The sequence below is a fragment of the Tauraco erythrolophus genome, chromosome 20 (genome assembly GCF_009769465.1).
Source record: "Tauraco erythrolophus isolate bTauEry1 chromosome 20, bTauEry1.pri, whole genome shotgun sequence".
Classification (NCBI taxonomy): domain Eukaryota; kingdom Metazoa; phylum Chordata; class Aves; order Musophagiformes; family Musophagidae; genus Tauraco; species Tauraco erythrolophus.
In genome coordinates, this window is record NC_141484.1 from 10109192 (window position 1) to 10118402 (window position 9211).

The window sequence follows — 9211 nt, forward strand, 5'->3', positions numbered from 1 at the left end:
AGCCAACAAGCTGTGCAACTGGTATCTGTGATGGCTTCTTACTATCTTATCCCATGGTGCATGTGGCTCCTGGGCTGTGGGAGGGATGGAGGCACGGCCCCAGCGGGAGATCATCCGTCAAGTCCCGACTCATGATACGGACATCCTTATGTTGAGCCACCGAGCCCAACTGGAGGAAGAGCGAGCTGCTGCGGGGAGTGGGAGGTGATGACACCGCCAGGCTCTTGGGACTGCAGAGCACTGCTGCTTTTCCCTGGCTTCAGGGCAGCTGAGAAGAAGCCATGGCCCCATGCAGCACGAGGGACTGGGGGGGCTGCCAGCACTGGAGCGCGCAAGAGGGAAAGGAAAGGAAAGTCTGGAACCCTTTAGATCTCAGCAAATCTGTCTGTATCATAATCCTGTCAAAGGACAGTATCAAATCACAATACTTTTGTGGAAATAAACTGACAATTGTGTCAAGCTTGGGCGTTTTTTTAGGTGAGGTTATGACATCTTCTGTGACAACACTAGAGATAGAATTTGGCTATCAAAACTGGTTTAGGAGTAGGTCTATGGAGACTACATTGCTGTGCTAGCAGGATATAAGAGATGACAGTAAATTATTTCATTGTGTAGAGGCTCCCTGGTAACGTCACCCTGATGCCATTAGAGCCTGCAATAAACCACCATACACAAAAGACTGCTGCTCCCTCCCTGTGACAAAATCCTTACTCATCTCTTTCTGCTGAATACTCTTATTCTCGCCATAATCAACCCAGCTACTTGACTTGTGTCTAAACTTTCCCTTCCCAAATAAGGTATTTATTTTTTTTTTTTTCTACTGCAAGAGAGAGAGATTTAATTTCACTATGTGGGAAGCCAAGATCCTCAATTTGACTTCAAGAGAAATCAACTAAAAATAGCATTTTGCTAACATTTCTTCTTGTGCAACATCCAATACTCTGCCTATTGAGACAGAGTTCAATGATATATAGGTGTCCAGCTCCATTCATAGGATTGCTCTAGAAGCAGATCCTGCAGGTATTTAAATACTGACGTATCTGTATATGCATATGGGAAGTTTCATTTTGTTTTAAAACCTCCAACTGTACAAAGTTGTAATCTGTTAGTAATCTGAACTCATCTCGAGTTCCCAGATTATTTATGTACCCAACATCCCATGTGCCAGTTGTGGTTATTATGCATGTAAACTTGAACTTTGACATTTCATACTGTTGCAGAACCTTGGTATGTGCATTCCTTTATCTTCCCACCATCCCTGCAGTTGCTCTTCATTATTGTCAGTGCTTATTAGTTAGAAAACTACATTCCATTTTGTTTGGGCCAATTAACTGGTCGGAGAGAGCTGCTCTTCTAGGATCCCCGCTAACTGTGTATCACCAGCCATCATCTATTGATTCATTAAATAAACCTGAGCTCTGCTGCATTTTTCAAAGCAGCAAATTCTTGTTTCTCAGTTGAGCAACTTGCAAAAACTCTTCAGACTTTTGGGTATGCCACTCTCTTATGACAATTAAAGGGGAAAAGACATTGTGTAGCCAGTTAAATGAGAGCCATTGTATGAATTATTGTCATGATTACTTTATGTGCATTTTCACGTGTTTAGGGTGCTGTCTTCCTAAATGCTGGGGAAGAAGAATACCAGCAGAGGAAACAGTCCTTGTGCTGCTTCAATATTGTGACTTGCAGCCTGTCTGAAGTATAACAAAGACTTGATTGTGAAAGTGCCCAGCTGATCCAACAAGCAATGAATAAGTGAGCAATGGTCAACAGTGAAGGAGTAGATATCACAGAGGGCAATTCAAAAAGGTTATAGTGCTGTGAAGTGAGAGAGGCATGAAATGAAATAGAACTAGAGATGCGAAGATAATCAACTATTTGGGTTAGTTGTTTGATTTTTTTCTCCTCTTGAAATGGTCCATCCTTTTTGGATAAAACAGAAAAAAAAGATGACAACTATAAACTGTTAGAGGTAAATCTTCCAGTATGGAAGAAAGTAATCTCATTCTTTCAGTCTAAAACAAAGATAATTTTAAAACAATACCTGATCTACGTGATGAATGAGATCTCCAGAATTCTGCTTAGAAGACTTGCTAGCTGGCATGAGATAGGTCACTGTTAGGGGAAAGAAGTACAGAATGACAGATTTTTGTTTCTGTTCAAGCATTTGGGTCCGCATAAGGCCTGACTCAGTCTTGCCAGCATGGGACTTTGGAATAGAAGAATGAGAAAGTTTAATACATAATAAGGGACCTCCTCCATTTCTTCATGGGAACACAAGTATCTAGTGAAATCAACAGTAGGGAGGATTCCCTTTTCTTCACAGTCTTACACTAGTCTTTTGATTCTCAAATGGATTTGATTGGATTTTCAGCCAGAATCCTGTCTGAGAAAGCAAAACATACATAGACATATATATTACCAAGATAGCAAAGTGCAGATTTGATGCTTCATACTGCTTCAAGGACTTCTACCAAAAGCATTAAAAGAAAGACCGTTTATGTGACCACAGCATCATCTAAAAATATTAAAATTTATTCTGGCTTCATGGAGTTTCTGAGTGAAGATACTTTCTAATTAGCTAGTCATTACTCATTGGTTTTCATCAGATTTCATGGCTTGTCACTGTCCTTGGGACAGTTCAAATCAAGATCTTTTAGCCTCAACAAGGCCTGTTGCCATACCTTCGAGCTTTCATGTTGTTTTGTCTTTGCCACTGCTCTCACAATAAATTGGCAGACCACTATGAGTTTTGTGTCAACTGATTTTCAGAGTTCCTCATAACTATGTGCAGCATCATAATGTAGAGAAATGACTTTCAGAAGGCCATGCAAGGAACTGAGCAGAGACTTTGACAGAGAACCTAACTTGTCTCATCCTCAGTCCGCTACTCATTCAGCGGAGCATTTCTGGGGTCAGATTTGTAGGCGTCTAAATGAGAGTGTAATCTGACCTAATAAAGCCACGATAGCAAAAACATGCTTTGAACGAAAGAAAAAGAAGGAAAAAAAAAAAGAAAAAGCAGCATCTCTTTCGGCAGATGTATTGTTTGTCATCTGGAAGCTTTGCAAAATAGAAAGATTCTCATCTCAGCTTCAGGTCTCTTTGGAGCATTCTTCTTGCTGCTGAGCTGGGTGGTGCGAAACAGGACATGGGGAGGCAAGACCCTTCACCCTTTCCTTCAGATACATCTGCCCTGCTGCCACAAAGCAGCACAAAGGACCCTGCTTCGTGGAGTAGCACAGATCTGATTTCATGATCTGATCCATTGTTTTTCCTTGAGCAAATATGTAATGATGTCGGAATGTATGGATTAGCTAGACAATCCCTGATCTGCTTTCATCAGAATTAGTGCTATTTCTCCCAGAATGTCACTGGCAGGAGTACTGTGCAGACAGATTGGGTACCTACAGAGAGCTCTCTTAGATTTTTCTCTGTTAATGCTGCAATCTTTGCTAAGCCATCGCTCATTTAGTGAGTGATTGAGTTTAAGAAGAAATGGAAATTCATGCGCTCTTAATAACAACTGGCAAGCCTCAGTGCCCTTTTTCTAGTAAAACTGCCGTTGTATTCAGGAGAGGAAGTTTGTCGTATAAAAACTACCCCATGGGGCAAATCTGGCTCACGAGAGCTTGTCAACCTTGCTCTAAAAATCCCTCTCATCAGATCTGAGGCTGATCTGGGCTCTGAAAAGACCTGCTGTTGAAAATTAAGTGCGAAATTTGCAAATGATTAAGTTCAATTATTTACCTTGTTAGTTCATCATGTCTGCAAAAATATTCTCTTCCCTTCCAGTAACCTAGCAACGAATACACAGCGCACAATTATTTTTTCACAATTTGTAGGAGAGTTGCATTAAAATGCATGTCAGTGTCTTTATTTCATGACAGGCATGTAGCAAACAACACTGCAAATGTTTGTTTATCCTGGCAAGAGCTGGATTTGTTTAGTGTAACTTGCATGAGTTTTGTCTAAGATCTGAAGCAGAAAGGAAAATATACTCTTGTTTTCAGATCAGTGTTACAAATATTCCCCTTAGCTTTGTTTTTGTTACGAAAAGTGACTACTAATGCATTCGGATCTGTGTCTCCGCTGTCAGATTCTCCCACCACGTACTGGAAACTTTCAAATACGTTTGAAGAATTATTGCTTGCACAGGCTGAGCCTACAGGTTGCACAGTGTACGCAGGCTGAAGGAACTGGAGAAAATGAAAAACTAAGCCAGCCAAGAGGATGTGCATCAAGATAAATATCAGTTTCACCAGTGGCATAAATTATGTTTTCTAAAACAGGAAATTAATGTTCATTAGATGGTAGAAATAAACAACTGGTCCTCTTGAAAAGTCCTCAGATTAAATGCTGCATTTCTGAGTACTTTTTGGCAGACATTTTAAATACCTAGGTTATTGTGAAATGAAAAGAAAACACTAATTCTTGTGGATGAAATGCACAGGACTATCCCCAAAACAACAATATGCTGAGGCCTCTTTAGAGGTTTTTGTTTTTGACTGCAGCTTTATCCGGTCTCAGGCATGCAAGCATGAGTTAATGCCTGCAACCCAGAGGAGTCTCTAGGCTTAGGCACTAAATCCTCCGCCTGGGTCCCCAGGTCCTGAGACAGCTTTGCTGTGTGGGATGGCAAATGATCTGTGTTTCTTAGCCATCTTTTGTGCTTTGTGTTACCTTTTTGATCCTCTCAATAGGCTGCTTGGGTCCAGACCTCATTCCCTTCATTGCTTTTCAGTTTGATGTGTAAAGAGCGAAAACGCAAATTCCTGTCTGCATGGGCTGGGTTGCTTAACAGTTTAAGGTGTTTGGAGGCGGGGAAGTGGTGAGAGAAAAGCACAGGAACCATCGCTACCATGATGCTGTGGCCCTTGGCTTGATGAAAACCAAGCTGAGCGGTTTGGGAAAATGGTCCTTGGTATCCTAAAGCTATGGTTTTAGCACCATCCCAGAGCATAGATTTAATCCTTACTCCACCTTAGATTCCTTGGCCAAGATCACGCCTCGCTCAGCCTCCCTAATCTGCGTGTATTTTAGCTAGTTGAGGTGCTTAAATGAAGAAGAGTGTAGCCAGGAGCGTAGTCTCCGTCTGCAGTCAGCATGGAGAAGCAGGCGCCTGCAGGAGGGGATTGAGCTCTTACCTGGGCTGAGTTGCTGGGTCTCGCAGAGGGGCTTCGCTCCCCATTGCTTCTGGGGACACAGGGAGGAGAGCACGCCTGGCTTCCCTGCTCAACGGCCTCTGCTGTCCTGTGTCTTACCCTGCTCCGTATCTGTGAGGTGGAAGTAAAGACCATGAGGAGAAAGGGACATTTATTTGCCAGCAACTGGAGGCATAGAAGTTAAAAAACAAAAACAAAAACAAAAACAAAAACAAAAACAAAAACAAAAACAACCCACACATTGGCTGAACTACTGATTTGCCTTAAATGTCTGAGTATTTGTGGCAAATGAACTTGGTTGCCTGCAGAGGTAGCATCCCTGTTTTCACATTCCCTCATGCACTGGGAGCTGATAGGTGTAACTTCGGGTACACTACTGGTTTGGCCACATCACAAGTCTGGGCATCTCCACTTTATTTATTTATTTGTTTGTTTGGGTGTTATGTCTTGTAATTAACTTCTCCAAATAATGATTTGTTGTTTTGTTGGTGGTTTTCTTTTTTTTCCCCCGAGGTTTTTCTGTTTATCAGACCATTCACCGAAGTCTCACTTTTGTACCTACAGCAAAATCCATTGATTCGGGTGTGAGCTTCTTGGGATCCTAAGGCAAACATCCAGAGGTGGGAGCTGGATTGTGCTTGCCGTTGGGTGGGTCGCTGTTTCAGAGAGCTGCTGTGTCCAAGGGGAGAGGGGCAGCTTTGCCCCCCGTGCTCCTCCGCCTCCTCTTTCAACGCTTCTGTAATGCTGCCTCGCTCTTTAAAATGCAACCTCTAAATTGACACTTCCCTCAGAAATACTGCTGCCTTACCACTTGATTTCGGGCACGCAGTTAACGCTCGCTTCTTCTAGGAAAGATTTGCTCAGTTTTCTTTAAATGCGTGGTGTTTTCTGTTAGATTGCAAAGGCTTTTCCGTTTAAAACAAAACCAAGAAAAGCAAGCTGTGAGTAGTAATTTAGAAGTAAGAGGAACTACGCTCAGATATTAGCACTGATAGAAGTAAGCAGGAATAAGCAGAAGGGTGCAATTATGGATGAGTGGATTTTCATTACTATTTTTAATTTCATGAGAGCACGTAACACGGTCCCCCCTCACCACATACAAAGATTTCCCACTGTCCATTCAGCTGCTGAACCTCTCCCTGTTTTATTATTCTGCTTACTCATGTCTGTCCGCTGGATTTACCTTACAAATTCTATTTCTTTCATACTGCTCCTGTATTAATTTTCTTTTGAACTCTCTGTGGCTTCTTTGAATTCTTAGACTGCTCTCTTCTCCCTCCTGCTTTGCCATGCATGCTGTTTAGTTATAGCTTTGCCTTTCCAGAAAATACCCTCCTTCTCCTCCTTCCCCCTCCTCCTTTAAAAGTTTCAGATTTCCCTTCCTGGCAGCCAGCAAGGGGCTGCACACCATACACTAGCCCTTGGGTCTGCTCTGTAACCACAGGACCTGATTCACCTCCTGCAAGCTGAGTAGCGTGAAAATAAATCAGCTGAGAGGGAGCTGCTTGGGAGTTGCAAAACACGGGGACGCATGGCGAAACCAAGGCATGGGCTGGGTAATGACCAGCGAGGCTCTCCAGGAGTTTGCAGTTCTCCCGTATGCGTTCCCTTCGGGACAGCGATGCTGAGTGAGACCTTTCAACAGATTAGCTCTACCACACTGTTGAAACCAGCTCTGTGTGTTCAGCTGAGATGTGCTTAACCCAAAATTCTGCATCCGAAAGTGCCCTTCTATGCCTTCTGGGCTGGGTCCCAGCTTGGCAGGAGGGTTTTGTCCCTAATACCTAGGATCTAAACGCAGCCAGGCTTTGAAGAAAATGGAAATCCAGACCTGAGCTTGAGCCCATCTCTAAACACCACTTGGTTTTCTTTTCTCCAAATCTGTGCATTTGAGCACTGAAGCAAATTAGTCATCTCTCCTTCAACAGGGTGTCCTCCCGCAGCTGCCTGTTCTCCAAGTCCTTTAAAATCACCGCTGTTTGTGCCTGGGTTTGTAGCTGTAACAAGCAAATATTTAAAGTGAAATTAGAAGCAAGTGACTGTGTAGATCTTCATCTTTGAGTTGCTCCTTGAGCAAAGCAATGCAGCTTTATCGGGGTTCAAGTGTTTGAGTGCACGAAGCCGTTTCCAGAACCTGTATCTCCAGTCCTGCCACATTAGGCCAGAGTAGTAACTTAGTGGCTTCTGTTTCCAGAGTAGTGTGAAGCAGCCTTCTCTGCAGAGGATTTATGTTTCCTTTTGACATTATACAATATTTTCCTCCCAGATTTCAGTGAAGTTTTGCTCTTTCTGAATTGTAAATGCAAAAAAAAAAAAAAATTACTGTTCAGAATGTTCTCTCTTGAAAAGATGTTTGCTTTTCACAGCTCAAACAGAAAACAGCTCAGTGCATCCAAAAGCTGCCTCACCCTTTGAGCGTGTTCCCAGATCTCAGCCAAGAGCACTACTATGGAATAGCTGTGAGTAGCCGGAAGAGCATTGTGGGGATTGAGATGCAAATGAGCAAACCGAGCAGCCCCCTTCGCCGCAGAGGTTCCCTATCTCCTTCTGCCCCTCGCTTTGGAGCGGGGGGGGGGGGGGGGGGCCTTAACCTGGGCACGGCTCTGCAGCCACGAACCCGGGCTCTGCAGCCGCAGCCCTGGGCTCTGCTCGGTTGTGAGACTCAGCAGCTCGGGTCGGATGAAGAACTGTGTCAGCATCATGAAGGCAGGGAGGACAGGAGGGGCTTTCAAAGCCCCCATGTTGCCGTTACTTTTCTGGGTCCCCAGAACTAAATGCCACTGCGTTTTCTGAGTTAAAAAGGGGAGGATGAAAGCCAGAGGTAGCGGCCACTGCAAAATAGCACGCACTGTTCCGTATCTTAAAAGTTCCCAGTTTTCAGGCAGTTTCAAAAGTTCTGAAGTGTAACGCGAGCTGCTGCCTGGGCACTTGTTTGTTTTATCAAATGCAGAGAGTTAGAATATTGCAAAGGAAATCAGATACAGTAAGTTGGGGGGCATGCAGAGGGTTGTACATACAAACGCGCTGAGGAATAAAGCAATACGGTGTTTTCTCTGTATGCTTTTCTTTCCGCTAAGAGGGAAGGAAGCAAAACATTCTAACAAAACCTCCTTCTAAAGAAATAATCAAGGCACTGAGCTCTAAAGCCCGTGTCACCGCACATGACCAGGAGAATAAGGCATTTTGCACTATTGCGTGTTGTCATCACTTTGCTCGGTGTTGTCCCTGCATGCTAATTACATGTTTACATGCATTGCATCATTTGATGTAATTACTGTAATTATGTTAATACTTCATAATCAACAGAACAGTACCTGTAATTTTCCAAACAAAAACGACACGAAAACCTAAACCCACAAATGGAAGGGGATACGCTGCGAAGGATTTAATCCTGGGTGCAGAAGCAGGCAGGAAGCGCTCAGAACTGGAATATCCTGATTTAGCCATCGGATCCTCCCAGGCAGCATCAGGGCACTTCGCAAGGTGGTTTAAAAGGTACTAACGAGGGCAACGCACCAAACCATGAACGGCGTGTAAATGTTTTAATATTCGTCCATGAACTCTCCCTCCCCCCAAAAAATCTTGCAGTGCCCTTAACAAAGCTGCATGACAGACACTTGAAAGAACAACAGGAGACTAAGAAAGTCTGTGATCTGGAAATATTTTAGCCCCTCTCCTATCTGTGGATGTACAATATCAATCTCGACCCCCTCGTTCCTTGTTTGAAAGCAATCCGCGGTGCCTGGCATATCAGAGCAGCCTGTGTGCAGCTGGATTCCTCTCCCCCCATCTATTCCCCCCCTCCTCCCCCGTTTATCTTGGCCTGGGTAGTTTGGGTTTTGGGCTGATTCACCCCCTGCGCTTCCCTCACATCCTGGAAGGCATTTCTTTGCGTCTGGTTTCTCACAGAAGGGTCTCTGTCACTAAGGGTTAAGCGTCCAAAGTCAACTATGGGATAGACAGGGACGTTAAGCAAGACAAGGAGTTATCCCGAGCGGTCATTACACGCTGGAGAGTTTTACAAATAAGATCGAGCCCCAAGTGCT